Source organism: Thalassophryne amazonica, chromosome 17 (assembly GCF_902500255.1).
Source record: "Thalassophryne amazonica chromosome 17, fThaAma1.1, whole genome shotgun sequence".
Taxonomy (NCBI): Eukaryota; Metazoa; Chordata; class Actinopteri; order Batrachoidiformes; family Batrachoididae; genus Thalassophryne; species Thalassophryne amazonica.
Genome location: NC_047119.1, coordinates 24,521,030 through 24,536,924, shown reverse-complemented (window position 1 = coordinate 24,536,924; position 15,895 = coordinate 24,521,030). Strand labels below are relative to the sequence as shown.

Sequence of the window (15,895 nt, the reverse complement as noted above, 5' to 3'; positions counted from 1 at the left end):
CATGCACATGCAGATGTTTCTCATATGGAGAATACACAAATTTACCCTTTCAACCCATGTTCCAGTATTCCTGATGGCTCCTCCAGAATGCCAAATTTGGCGTGCATCGACATGCTTACAGCTAACTGTGAAGTGTTTTTGATGACAAATGGCGCCTCAAAAACTGAGGCTGTGATATTCTGCCACAAGATGGTGAATAGCTCCCTCCAGCTTGGGAGTGAATTGCTACCTCAAGTGGAATAGCTTGAGTATCTTAGGTTCTGTTTCAAGAGTCAGGGCATAATGGAGTGTCAGATCAACATGCAGAGTCTGGCAGCGTTGCTTCACACTTTCAACAAGGTCACTGAGCTGGAAGGCGACGCTTTCAATTCACCAGTGGATTTAAGTTCCAACTGACATCGATGTTATGTACTCTGTATGCTGTGTGATCTATATTATAATAGGCAAGTGGCCTCTGTGTGCTTGTACGCGTGCGTGCGTGTGTACGGCTTCGATCACAGGGAAACTGGGGAGAGCTGATATTTGCTGTTTGGTATGCTTATGTATTTTGGGTTAATGATGAAAGCCGTGAAAATGGAAAGTTGATAGGACTAATATTTTTTGGGGTAAATTAGCAATATGAGCTAAGAACAGTGAAGAATGGATGCTGTGCTGCAATGCATCATGGGAGTTCAGGGTTTTGAGGTTTTAAATATTGCTGCTGTGGTTCATGATATTTTAATAGTTTTGTCAGTGTTAATGATTTATTGTGTTTTGTAGTTCAGTTGGTTTAGTCAGTTTAGTTAAGTGTCATGCTGCCGTGAGTGGGAAGTGTAGAGCGTTTAATGTCTTCCGCCACCTGTTTCTGTTTGTGGGTGTGTTTAAAAAAAAAAGGCACCTGCTTGTGGCAGAATGCAGAAAAGACAAGAAGCTCTGCCTGTCTGCGCATATAATATTGATCACAGAATTAATATTTTTGTAGAAACTACAGATACTAGCTAACAACACTAAACAATGGACATTGATAATTACATTCTGGACTTACATGCCATTCCAGCATGGGGCGGAAAATCAACTATATATTAAAAGCATGCGTGTGTGATTTTATTTAATAAGTTCAGTGTAAGTACATAATATCATTGCAAATACATTAAAAATACATGGATGACACACAAAAGTGAAAAAACGTATTTCCATTCTGGTCCATTTAAAAATCAAATGACAAAATAGAAATAAAATAATAATAATAATAATAATAATAATAATAATAACAGTGTGTATATGATAACAAGAACCTAAATAATTTATAAATACATTAAGATAGAATTAACAGGAAATAAAAGGGTTGAGTTCTTGTTCTAAAAACTGTTGTGGTCTAAGGTTCTAAAAACATTCTGGACTCACAAGCCATTCCAACTCATTACAGAAACTTTGCATAATTTATTACAACCTCTAGACCTACCAGAGTCCTGCCAAATGGCAGTTATTCCTTTAAATCCCAAGGTGCTGCCAAATGGCAGCTGTGAATAGCCCATCTTGCACCTTAACACCAGTGTTATGTAAATGATGCCGTTACATTTGTAAGAAGTAACTCTAAAGACACTCTACTCAGCGGGGGTTAGGGAGATGGACAGGAATGCCAAAGTACCATCTCAATGGTACTAATGCAACGCCATCCATTTTCTTCCGCTTTATCCGGAGTCGGGTCGCGGGGGCAGCAGCTCAAGCAAAGCCGCCCAGACCTCCTGATCCACACACACCTCCCCAGCTCCTCCGGGGGAACCCCAAGGCATTCCCAAGCCAGCCGAGAGATGTAGTCCCTCCAGCGTGTCCTGGGTCTTCCTCGGGGCCTCCTCCCAGTGGGACTTGCCTGGAACACCTCTCCAGCGAGGCGTCCAGGGGGCATCCGGAAAAGATGCCCGAGCCACCTCAACTGACTCCTTTCGACGTGGAGGAGCAGCGGCTCGACTCCGAGCTCCTCCCGAGTGACCGAGCTCCTCACCCTATCTCTAAGGGAGCGCCCAGCCACCCTGCGGAGGAAACTCATCTCGGCCGCTTGTACTCGCGATCTCGTTCTTTCGGTCATGAGCCAAATCTCATGACCATAGGTGAGGATCGCAACGTAGATCGATAGATTGAGTAGATCGGTAAATCGAGAGCTTTGCCCCCCTACTCAGCTCTCGCTTCACCACGACGGTCCGATACAGCGACCGCATCACTGCAGACGCTGCACCGATCCGTCTATCGATCTCACGCTTCATCCGTCCCTCACTCGTGAACAAGACCCCGAGATACTTAAACTCCTCCAATTGAGGCAAGGACACTCCACCGACCTGAAGAGGGCAAAGCACCTTTTTCCGGTCGAGAACCATGGCCTCGGATTTGGAGGTGCTGATTTTCATCCTGGACTCTTCACACTCGGCTGCAAACCGCCCCAGTGCACGCTGAAGGTCCTGATTTGACGAAGCCAACAGAACCACATCTTTTTCCACTTATATGCTAGTAGACAACTGAAAGAAAGGTTTTGATTTTGATTTTTTTTTTTTTTTTAATGTTTCCAAGTGCTTCCTATTGCATGATGACATCATGTGCTTCCTGCCCCTTCTGGCTGAAGACATGGTGGATGCAAATCTTCAAAGATTTGCACAGGGGAGAGATAGTTCCGACCAACCGTCCAATGTCTACACCTTGGGTCTTGTCTGGTGTGGTAGATCTGGGCCATATATGTTTAGAGGTTCTGTTTGTTGAGGTTTTGAGTATAAAAAAAATTGGAACCAGAAAAGCACTGGGAGAGTGCAGACTTCTGCTAAGCAGCTTGTTTCCCCCTCATATTGTGATTTACACCTCAAACTAAAATTTCTACATTAATTTTGTCAAGATTATCAGATTCTTTGACCATGAAGACATACCCATAGCATTTGGAATTATATTTGTACCATTATTACTTCAATAGTTATTATGGCTAATATTATTTTGTTATTTCTATATTATTATTATTATTTCTATCATTACTAGGTGACATTTGACCTAGTGACAAGCTGTGTGACTACTGGCAACAATCTGGGCACAAACGGGTAAAGATATGGAACAGTAATAGTAAAAGGTAGACACTGTTTATGTTTGCATTCTTGGTGAAATGTATTGCTTACAGATTGTCTGAACACACCTGGCACTGCCACAACATCTCCTTTCTGCATTTGCCACATGTGAACTTGTTACAATAAACACAACGCTTAGTGGCATGGTTATTCTTGCAGCAACACTTAACCTGGCACAATGCCCTTTTCCCTGTGTCAGGTGTGGGTGGTTGCTGCTGAAGGTTTTCCTTATCCACCTCCTTGGCTGCCATGTGAGACTGTGCAAGCTCTCTTGCAAGCTTCACCAAGAAGTCCACCCGTCTCTCTTTGACCCCAGTGCATGCCTGATAAAACACATGTGCATTCAGTGCTGCAATGTCAATCAGGTTGTAAAACACAGCGACTGGCCAACGCCGTGCTCCTGAACGTACAGTGTACTTTCGCACCATCTGGTCCATGACATCCACACCGCATTTCAGGCTGTTGTAGTCGGTGACTGTGTTAGGCTTTTTTTTTCGGGTATCCCAGTCTCCACTACACTGTGCATGCTACTGAGGATGCAGACAGTCTTTCTCCGTTTGGGCGCATAAACGGTCAGTGTGGCACCAGAGGTTGAAAACACCTGTGTGCTGAATTCCTCACAGTCCAAAGTCTTTTTGGCAGACTCTGGAAGCTTACGGCGAATCTTGTTTACTGTGCCAAGGAGGGTGGTCTTCCGGCTGAGCAGTTGTTGTGCTAGTGACAATGAGGTAAGAAAAATTGTCTGTGGTAACAGTTCTTCCTTTGTCCATAAATGGTTCCATAAGCTTCATCACCACATTTTCCGATAGTTTTCCCCCCGTGGGACGACTGGGGTCTTTGCCAAGATATGGGATGATGTTGCATACATACTTGGATTTCAGGTCACATGCCACCCAGAACTTTATGCCAAACTTTTCAGGTTTTGTTGCTATGTACTGCAGGAAACAGCAACAAGTCTTAGTTGGAAAAAGTTACTCATCTATGGTGATGTGCCTTCCTGGGTTGTAAGAAGTGATGCAGTTGGCAACAAAAGACCCCCAAATGTCAGAGACTGCAGCAAACCGGTCATTTGCAACTCGTTCACTGCGTGTGTCCTTGTCATTGAAGCGTAGGTGCCGCATGATGTCCTGGAAGCGGTTTTGAGCATATTGGCATATTGATTAGTCAAAATAGCTCAAGTTCAGATTTTTTTAACCTTATTTTAAGTAATTTTGACTTTTGAAAAACTGCCAATAGGTAAAGATATTTTTACATAAATTTAGACAAAAAAAAAAAAAACAACCCTCAGCTACTTGAAAAAAGACATTTTTTACTTAAACTTTCATAAAAACCTAAGTAAAAACATCTTATCAAGACATTTTGTCTTGTTTTAAGTCAAAATATCTTACCCCATTGGCAAACATTTTTTTCTTGACAAGTCAAAATTACTCAAATTACACTCAACAAAAATATAAACGCAACACTTTTGGTTTTGCTCCCATTTTGTATGAGATGAACTCAAAGATCTAAAACTTTTTCCACATACACAATATCACCATTTCCCTCAAATATTGGTCACAAACCAGTCTAAATCTGTGATAGTGAGCACTTCTCCTTTGCTGAGATAATCCATCCCACCTCACCGGTGTGCCATATCAAGATGCTGATTAGACACCATGATTAGTGCACAGGTGTGCCTTAGACTGCCCACAATAAAAGGCCACTCTGAAAGGTGCAGTTTTGTTTTATTGGGGGGGATACCAGTCAGTATCTGGTGTGACGACCATTTGCCTCATGCAGTGCAACACATCTCCTTCGCATAGAGTTGATCAAGTTGTCAATTGTGGCCTGTGGAATGTTGGTCCACTCCTCTTCAATGGCTGTGCGAAGTTGCGACGACGAACTGGAGTCAGGTCGAGACCCCGATGAGGACGATGAGCATGCAGATGAGCTTCCCTGAGACGGTTTCTGACAGTTTGTGCAGAAATTCTTTGGTTATGCAAACCGATTGTTTCAGCAGCTGTCCGAGTGGCTGGTCTCAGATGATCTTGGAGGTGAACATGCTGGATGTGGAGGTCCTGGGCTGGTGTGGTTACACGTGGTCTGCGGTTGTGAGGCTGGTTGGATGTACTGCCAAATTCTCTGAAACGCCTTTGGAGATGGCTTATGGTAGAGAAGTGAACATTCAATACACGAGCAACAGCTCTGGTTGACATTCCTGCTGTCAGCATGCCAATTGCACGCTCCCTCAAATCTTGCGACATCTGTGGCATTGTGCTGTGTGATAAAACTGCACCTTTCAGAGTGGCCTTTTATTGTGGGCAGTCTAAGGCACACCTGTCAATCAATCAATCAATCAACTTTTTTCTTATATAGCGCCAAATCACAACAAACAGTTGCCCCAAGGCGCTCCACATTGCAAGGCAAGGCCATACAATAATTATGAAAAACCCCAACGGTCAAAACGACCCCCTATGAGCAAGCACTTGGCCACAGTGGGAAGGAAAAACTCCCTTTTAACAGGAAGAAACCTCCAGCAGAACCAGGCTCAGGGAGGGGCAGTCTTCTGCTGAGACTGGTTGGGGCTGAGGGAAAGAACCAGGAAAAAGAGATCGATCACTAATGATTAAATGCAGAGTGATGCATACGGAGCAAAAAGAGAAAGAAACAGTGCATCATGGGAACCCCCCCACAGTCTACGTCTAAAGCAACATAACCAAGGGATGGTCCAGGGTCACCCGATCCAGCCCTAACTATAAGCCTTAGCGAAAAGGAAAGTTTTAAGCCTAATCTTAAAAGTAGAGAGGGTATCTGTCTCCCTGATCTGAATTGGGAGCTGGTTCCACAGGAGAGGAGCCTGAAAGCTGAAGGCTCTGCCTCCCATTCCACTCCTACAAACCCTAGGAACCACAAGTAAGCCCGCAGTCTGAGAGCGAAGCGCTCTAATGGGGTAATATGGTACTACCAGGTCCCTAAGATAAGATGGGACCTGATTATTCAAAACCTTATAAGTAAGAAGAAGAATTTTAAATTCTATTCTAGCATTAACAGGAAGCCAATGAAGGGAGGCCAACACGGGTGAGATATGCTCTCTCCTGCTAGTCCCCGTCAGTACTCTAGCTGCAGCATTCTGAACCAACTGAAGGCTTTTTAGGGAACTTTTAGGACAACCTGATAATAATGAATTACAATAGTCCAGCCTAGAGGAAATAAATGCATGAATTAGTTTTTCAGCATCACTCTGAGACAAGACCTTTCTGATTTTAGAGATATTGCGTAAATGCAAAAAGGCAGTGCTACATATTTGTTTAATATGCGCTTTGAATGACATATCCTGATCAAAAATAACTCCAAGATTTCTCACAGTATTACTAGAGATCAGGGAAATGCCATCCAGAGTAACGATCTGGTTAGACACCATGCTTCTAAGATTTGTGGGGCCAAGTACAATAACTTCAGTTTTATCTGAGTTTAAAAGCAGGAAATTAGAGGTCATCCATGTCTTTATGTCTGTAAGACAATCCTGCAGTTTAGCTAATTGGTGTGTATCCTCTGGCTTCATGGATAGATAAAGCTGGGTATCATCTGCGTAACAATGAAAATTTAAGCAATACCGTCTAATAATACTGCCCAAGGGAAGCATGTATAAAGTGAATAAAATTGGTCCTAGCACAGAACCTTGTGGAACTCCATAATTAACTTTAGTCTGTGAAGAAGATTCCCCATTTACATGAACAAACTGTAATCTATTAGACAAATATGATTCAAACCACCGCAGCGCAATGCCTTTAATACCTATGACATGCTCTAATCTCTGTAATAAAATTTTATGGTCAACAGTATCAAAAGCAGCACTGAGGTCCAACAGAACAAGCACAGAGATAAGTCCACTGTCCGAAGCCATAAGAAGATCATTTGTAACCTTCACTAATGCTGTTTCTGTACTATGATGAATTCTAAAACCTGACTGAAACTCTTCAAATAGACCATTCCTCTGCAGGTGATCAGTTAGCTGTTTTACAACTACCCTCTCAAGAATCTTTGAGAGAAAAGGAAGGTTGGAGATTGGCCTATAATTAGCTAAGATAGCTGGGTCAAGTGATGGCTTTTTAAGTAATGGTTTAATTACTGCCACCTTAAAGGCCTGTGGTACATAACCAACTAACAAAGATAGATTGATCATATTTAAGATTGAAGCATTAAATAATGGTAGGACTTCCTTGAGCAGCCTGGCAGGAATGGGGTCTAATAAGCATGTTGATGGTTTGGATGAAGTAACTAATGAAAATAACTCAGACAGAACAATCGGAGAGAAAGAGTCTAACCAAATACCGGCATCACTGAAAGCAGCCAAAGATAACGATACATCTTTGGGATGGTTATGAGTAATTTTTTCTCTAATAGTCAAAATTTTGTTAGCAAAGAAAGTCATGAAGTCATTACTAGTTAAAGTTAATGGAATACTCAGCTCAATAGAGCTCTGACTCTTTGTCAGCCTGGCTACAGTGCTGAAAAGAAACCTGGGGTTGTTCTTATTTTCTTCAATTAGTGATGAGTAGAAAGATGTCCTAGCTTCACGAAGGGCTTTCTTATAGAGCAACAAACTCTTTTTCCAGGCTAAGTGAAGATCTTCTAAATTAGTGAGACGCCATTTCCTCTCCAACTTACGGGTTATCTGCTTTAAGCTACGAGTTTGTGAGTTATACCACGGAGTCAGACACTTCTGATTTAAAGCTCTCTTTTTCAGAGGAGCTACAGCATCCAAAGTTGTCTTCAATGAGGATGTAAAACTATTGACAAGATACTCTAACTCCCTTACAGAGTTTAGGTAGCTACTCTGCTCTGTGTTGGTATATGACATTAGAGAACATAAAGAAGGAATCATATCCTTAAACCTAGTTACAGCGCTTTCTGAAAGACTTCTAGTGTAATGAAACTTATTCCCCACTGCAGGGTAGTCCATCAGGGTAAATGTAAATGTTATTAAAAAATGATCAGACAAAAGGGAGTTTTCAGGGAATACTGTTAAGTCTTCTATTTCCATACCATAAGTCAGAACAAGATCTAAAATATGATTAAAGTGGTGGGTGGACTCATTTACTTTTTGAGCAAAGCCGATAGAGTCTAATAATAGATTAAATGCAGTGTTGAGGCTGTCATTCTCAGCATCTGTGTGGATGTTAAAATCGCCCACTATAATTATCTTATCTGAGCTAAGCACTAAGTCAGACAAAAGGTCTGAAAATTCACAGAGAAACTCACAGTAACGACCAGGTGGACGATAGATAATAACAAATAAAACTGGTTTTTGGGACTTCCAATTTGGATGGACAAGACTAAGAGACAAGCTTTCAAATGAATTAAAGCTCTGTCTAGGTTTTTGATTAATTAATAAGCTGGAATGGAAGATTGCTGCTAATCCTCCGCCCCGGCCCGTGCTACGAGCATTCTGACAGTTAGTGTGACTCGGGGGTGTTGACTCATTTAAACTAACATATTCATCCTGCTGTAACCAAGTTTCTGTTAGGCAGAATAAATCAATACGTTGATCAATTATTATATCATTTACCAACAGGGACTTAGAAGAAAGAGACCTAATGTTTAATAGACCACATTTAACTGTTTTAGTCTGTGGTGCAATTGAAGGTGCTATATTATTTTTTCTTTTTGAATTTTTATGCTTAAATAGATTTTTGCTAGTTATTGGTGGTCTGGGAGCAGGCACCGTCTCTACGGGGATGGGGTAATAAGGGGATGGCAGGGGGAGAGAAGCTGCAGAGAGGTGTGTAAGACCACAGCTCTGCCTCCTGGTCCCAACGCTAGACTGTCACAGTTTGGAGGATCCCAAAAAATTGGCCAGATTTCTAGAAATGAGAGCTGCTCCCTCTAAAGTGGGATGGATGCCGTCTCTCCTAACAAGACCAGGTTTTCCCCAGAAGCTTTGCCAATTATCAATGAAGCCCACCTCATTTTTTGGACACCACTCAGACAGCCAGCAATTCAAGGAGAACATGCGGCTAAACATGTCACTCCCGGTCTGATTGGGGAGGGGCCCAGAGAAAACAACAGAGTCCGACATTGTTTTTGCAAAGTTACACACCGATTCAATGTTAATTTTAGTGACCTCCGATTGGCGTAACCGAGTGTCATTACTGCCGACGTGAATTACAATCTTACCAAATTTACGCTTAGCCTTAGCCAGCAATTTCAAATGTCCTTCGATGTCGCCTGCTCTGGCCCCCGGAAGACAATTGACAATGGTTGCTGGTGTCGCTAACTTCACATTTCTCAAAACAGAGTCGCCAATAACTAGAGTTTGATCCTCGGCGAGTGTATCGTCGAGTGGGGAAAAACGGTTAGAGATGTGAACGGGTTGACGGTGTACACGGGGCTTCTGTTTAGGGCTACGCTTCCTCCTCACAGTCACCCAGTCAGCCTGCCTTCCCGACTGCACGGGGTCTGCCAGGGGGGAACTAACGGCGGCTAAGCTACCTTGGTCCGCACCGACTACAGGGGCCTGGCTAGCTGTAGAATTTTCCACAGTGCGGAGCCGAGCCTCCAATTCGCCCAGCCTGGCCTCCAAAGCTACGAATAAGCTGCACTTATTACAAGTACCGTTACTGCTAAAAGAGGCCGAGGAATAACTAAACATTTCACACCCAGAGCAGAAAAGTACGGGAGAGACAGGAGAAGCCGCCATGCTAAAACGGCTAAGAGCTAGTAGCTATGCTAAGCTAGCGGATTCCCAAACAGGGAATCCGACACTAGACAGGCTGTGGAGCAGCACAGGTAACGCACGACAACAGTGCTAAAATAAAATAAAAACCCACTAGACAGGCTGTGGAGCAGCACAGGTAACGCACAACAACAGTGCTAAAAAAATAAAATAAAATAAAAATAAAAATCCACTGGACAGGCTGTGGAGCAGCACAGGTAACGCACGACAACAGTGCTAAAAAATAAAATAAAATAAAAATAAAAATCCACTAGACAGGCTGTGGAGCAGCACAGGCAACGCACGACAACAGTGCTAAAAAAAATAAAATCAAAATCAAAATCCACTGGACAGGCTGTGGAGCAGCACAGGTAACGCACGACAACAGTGCTAAAAAAAAATAAAATCAAAATCAAAATCCACTGGACAGGCTGTGGAGCAGCACAGGTAACGCACGACAACAGTGCTAAATAAAAATCCACTGGACAGGCTGTGGAGCAGCACAGGTAACGCACGACAACAGTGCTAAAAAAAATAAAATCAAAATCAAAATCCACTGGACAGGCTGTGGAGCAGCACAGGTAACGCACGACAACAGCGCTAAAATAAAATAAAAATCCACTAGGCAGGCTGTGGAGCAGCACGACAACAGTGCTAAAAAATAAAATAAAAATAAAAACGAAAGTGTTAGCAAGCTAGTTAGCTTGCCAACGCTGATGAAGGTTAGCTGATAAAAGTGCTCCGTTGCGATGCTTCGACCGTTAGAGGTCTTCTTTAGGCGTTGGAGCACGGTGAAAAAGTAAAAAAAAAGTAAAAAAGTAAAAAAGTCTTGAAAAAGACTGTTAATTCAAAGAACTCAAACAGCTCAGTTCAAACAGCTAACAGATACAGCAGAACACCGCTGTGCTCCGGAACAGGAAGTCAAGACCAAAATGCAAGACCTGTGCACTAATCATGGTGTCTAATCAGCATCTTGATATGGCACACCTGTGAGGTGGGATGGATTATCTCAGCAAAGGAGATGTGCTCACTATCACAGATTTAGACTGGTTTGTGAACAATATTTGAGGGAAATGGTGATATTGTGTATGTGGAGAAAGTTTTAGGTCTTTGAGTTCATCTCATACAAAATAGGAGCAAAGCCAAAAGTGTTGCGTTTATATTTTTGTTGAGTATAAGATAAAATAATATTTTTTGAGCAATTTTAACTTATCAAGATGATACTTTTTGCAGTGCGTCTCTTCCTAAAACACAACAGCCATAATCGGCAAACGAAAATAGGAAATCTTACCAGAAGAAATTTCAGAGTCGGAACTCAGCACAAGGGTTATTTCTTCTCCATCGGAGTCACAAGGGGTTGACACGGTTGAGGATCATGTCCAAAGCCTGCTGAGAGCTGTAAACCTTTGGCATCTTTGCTTCTCAGTCAACAGCGTAAATGAAATATGTGTTGTGACCTGGCTATTTATCCACCTGGAGGCCCTGGATCATCATCGTTCACACCCAGACCCATCCCTGTGTACCATTAGCATTTAGAAAGTTGTTCATATTAAAGTTACAGATTTATTCATAAAACACGAAACAGAATAGTCATCTTCACTGTCCTTTTTATAAAACTAACCATGGTCTGTTTTCCATCAGATATTGTGTCGTACAAATATGGAATGATAAAAGAAATGTAACAGAGAGCTCATCATCACTGCAACCTTTTAAAAGAAAACTGCCTTTACAGTTAACTCATGAAGCTTAGTTTTGTTTTAAGTCTTAAATTTGATAAATTTTTTGGTCATTTTTTAAAACTCACTACTGTGTTTTATTGAGACTATTTATCTTTGTCTCATTGTTGATTATTTGTCTGCATGCATATAGTTCTTGAATTAGTGGAACAAAGTTTCACAATACAGCCTCCATACCATGGCCTATAACACTTGCATTCAGACTTTTAGGCTCAAACTGTCGGCCATTCTGGTACTGGCACATTCCAATCTAATGGCTGCATGTACATAAGAAAGAGTGGCCTAATGAGTTGTAAATTACCCCAGCGCTGCCATTTGGTAGAAAAAGGAGTAGTGAGAAAATGCTGGTAGTCCCAGTGAATGTCAGCTACCTATTTTATAAACACTACCCAATGTGCTAGTTGAGATATAAGCACCAATAATTAATTCTTAGCAAACTTGTTGAGGGGCCAGTTGAAGTGGATGGTAAATATGATAATAAATAGTTTGATACCAATAGTGTTAAAATAATGTTTGAAGAGTTGAAATTAAGTTTGACCATGTTACACTTCAGTTTTGGTTATGTACCTTGCTGCCACCTGGACCTGAATATCCAGTGACAAATGGATGGATGGCTGAATGGACTTAAGTTCAAACAAGCTCTACCCAGATAAAACAAAAAACTGCATACAGTTTATGTTTAAATGCTTAGGAATAATTGTGCACCATTGCTTCACAGAAAAAAAATCCTTAGTTTTGACTAAACTTGTAGTCATTCTTTTTGTGACCGCAGTGACATTTATCTCTCTGGGTCCTCATCTTTTGAGGTCAGCAGATGCCTGGGAAGAGCTAACTGAATCATAAGGTTGTAGACATTGGTGTTTGGCAATGAGATATCGTTGCAGGAAAATGAAGAACAAAGTTTTTAGGGTCATGATGGTCCATTCTGGTTGTGAAATTTAGATGCTAATCAGTGACCTAATGAGACAACAAGTTATCGTTGGTACTAGGTCTTCTCATGGGGATCCCACATTCTCTTACCTCTGCAGTAACATTCATATCTCTGGATGCTTGGCCTTTGAGATGGAGAGACAACTAAGGGTGAGCTTATGGAGTCATGAGGACCTAAGGGGGCAATGAGATGTTGGTGGTAGTAGGACTCCTTGGAGGATCTTTGGTCCTACTGGACTGGCTTTGCATCAAAGAAACAAATACTGAGGGAGACTCAGAACAGGAATACCATTTGCATTGAGAGAGGACATCATCTATGACATATCGACAATGTGGTGTGTTTGGGCATGATCCGGCACATAGGTGCCTCAATGTTGAGGACGCCAGTAGATGGAGAAGACCAAGGAGACCTTACTGCGGCAGATGGATGGTTATTTTCAAGAGGTCAGGATGGAGCACTTGTCTGCCTGAGTTGTTGCCATCCAGGACCCAAGGTGTGTCTGTGGTGTTCTGGTACCATCTGACAGATTTCTCCCTTTTCATCACAGCCTACAAACAAAACTGACAATTACCATTTCACAGAAGAATTTCTGCATACGGCTCATTTCCTGAATATGTTTGGAACAGCCTTGCATACAAGACAAACAACACAGCTGGCAAGAAACATCGAGTAGTGATCTGATCTAAAAATCATATTCTCATTCGGTATCAAACTCATAAGTTATTAACATGAACATTCACTCAGATTAATGAGATTTCTGATTTGTGTATGAGGATGTACTGGGTTAAAAGCACCAGGATAGTAGAACAACAGAATACTGATGACGCTAATGTTTCGCACCACCAGGTGTTCACGGACTAGGTGCAACGGCAGCACATCATCTTTACAGCAGATATGCAAATTACAGTACATCCAAAGGTCTGCACAAGCTGTTTGAAGTCACTGGACTGATACCACTAAATTTAACTTTGCTTACTTTATTTTTTTCCTTTCTCTTTTTAACAAACTGGCATTATGCATAATTTTTCAAGTCGGCAGGAATTTCGATTTGAGATTTACCTCACAAGACACAGCAGTGGGGGTACAGCGGTACACAGCAACCTATAGTGTCAGCTGTTTATTGTCTAGCAGCACTCAGCCGTCTTGCTGTCCTTGCTGTTTTTTCCTCTTCCAGGTTGAAATACTGATGTTTGTTTCTCCACCTCAGAAGCTTAGGATTTAATAGTAAGAATCTGCAATTCAAATGCAATTATTGCTTTTCCTATCTTTGTCACTGGCAACTCCATTAACCAATTAAATTTGCAGTGTCTTTTTATTGGATTTGCATACAACTGAGAGACAAAATGCCAATGTTTTATGATGATAGATAATTTCATTTTCAAAACATAATTGGAACTGAGGATGAGTCTATTGTTAATGGTGCTGTTAGGCGCAACTGTGACTAAAATGGACAGGTCAAATGTTTTAAAAGGTAAAATCTGGGATTTTTCCATTCTGATCCCTATGTAAAGATGATTATTATTGCGAGCTCTTACTTGCCTCTACTGGTGGTTGGCTCTCACTGCGGTATTGTATCACTTCCTGTTCCGGAGCACAGTGTAATCTTCACGTGCCTTAACTAAAGCACTCCCTCTGCTGAATCACCTCTAAATTATTTACACATTATTCACTTTGTGTGTTTTTAGGAATCCGCTAGCTTAGCGCAGCTACTAGCTCTTAACCGGTTTAGCATGGCGGCTTCTTCTGTCTCTCCTGCACTTTTCTGCTCTGGGTGTGAATTGTTTAGTTATTCCTCGGCATCCTTTAGCAGTAATGGTACTTGTAATAAGTGTAGCTTATTCGTAGCTTTGGAGGCCAGGCTGGGCAAATTGGAGACTCGGCTCCGCACCGTGGAAAATTCTACAGCTAGCCAGGCCCCTGTAGTCGGTGCGGACCAAGGTAGCTTAGCCGCCATTAGTTTCCCTCTGGCAGATCCCGAGCAGCCGGGAAAGCAGGCTGACTGGGTGACTGTGAGGAGGAAGCGTAGTTCTAAACAGAAGCCCCGTGTACACCGCCAACCCGTTCACATTTCTAACCGTTTTTCCCCACTCGACAACACACCCGCCGAGGATCAAACTCTGGTTATTGGCGACTGTTTTGAGAAATGTGAAGTTAGCGACACCAGCAACCATAGTCAATTGTCTTCCGGGGGCCAGAGCAGGCGACGTTGAAGGAAATTTGAAACTGCTGGCTAAGGCTAAGCGTAAATTTGGTAAGATTGTAATTCACGTCGGCAGTAATGACACCCGGTTACGCCAATCGGAGGTCACTAAAATTAACATTGAATCGGTGTGTAACTTTGCAAAAACAATGTCGACCTCTGTAGTTTTCTCTGGGCCCCTCCCCAATCAGACTGGGAGTGACATGTTTAGCCGCATGTTCTCCTTGAATTGCTGGCTGTCTGAGTGGTGTCCAAAAAATGAGGTGGGCTTCATAGATAATTGGCAAAGCTTCTGGGGAAAACCTGGTCTTGTTAGGAGAGACGGCATCCATCCCACTTTGGATGGAGCAGCTCTCATTTCTAGAAATCTGGCCAATTTTCTTAAATCCTCCAAACCGTGACTATCCAGGGTTGGGACTAGGAAGCAGAGTTGTAGTCTTACACACCTCTCTGCAGCTTCTCTCCCCCTGCCATCCCCTCATTACCCCATCCCCGTAGAGACGGTGCCTGCTCCCAGACCACCAATAACCAGCAAAAATCTATTTAAGCATAAAAATTAAAAAAGAAAAAATAATATAGCACCTTCAACTGCACCACAGACTAAACAGTTAAATGTGGTCTATTAAACATTAGGTCTCTCTCTTCTAAGTCCCTGTTAGTAAATGATATAATAATTGATCAACATATTGATTTATTCTGCCTTACAGAAACCTGGTTACAGCAGGATGAATATGTTAGTTTAAATAAGTCAACACCCCCCGAGTCACACTAACTGCCAGAATGCTCGTAGCACGGGCCGAGGCGGAGGATTAGCAGCAATCTTCCATTCCAGCTTATTAATTAATCAAAAACCCAGACAGAGCTTTAATTCATTTGAAAGCTTGACTCTTAGTCTTGTCCATCCAAATTGGAAGTCCCAAAAACGAGTTTTATTTGTTATTATTTATCGTCCACCTGGTCGTTACTGTGAGTTTCTCTGTGAATTTTCAGACCTTTTGTCTGACTTAGTGCTTAGCTCAGATAAGATAATTATAGTGGGCGATTTTAACATCCACACAGATGCTGAGAATGACAGCCTCAACACTGCATTTAATCTATTATTAGACTCAATTAGCTTTGCTCAAAATGTAAATGAGTCCACCCACCACTTTAATCATATCTTAGATCTTGTTCTGACTTATGGTATGGAAATAGAAGACTTAACAGTATTCCCTGAAAACTCCCTTCTGTCTGATCATTTCTTAATAACATTTACAT

General features: G+C 42.1%; 1 long non-coding RNA gene across 1 annotated transcript; it reads right to left on the bottom strand.

Annotated features, from left to right (window-relative positions):
- Window positions 1–2,952: 2,952 nt before the first annotated feature.
- Window positions 2,953–13,834, bottom strand: LOC117529570. Its single transcript, XR_004566040.1, has 3 exons — window positions 13,824–13,834; window positions 9,234–9,249; window positions 2,953–3,260 (listed from the first exon to the last, which is right to left on the bottom strand). It is a non-coding gene; the product is annotated as an uncharacterized LOC117529570 (long non-coding RNA).
- Window positions 13,835–15,895: the final 2,061 nt, after the last annotated feature.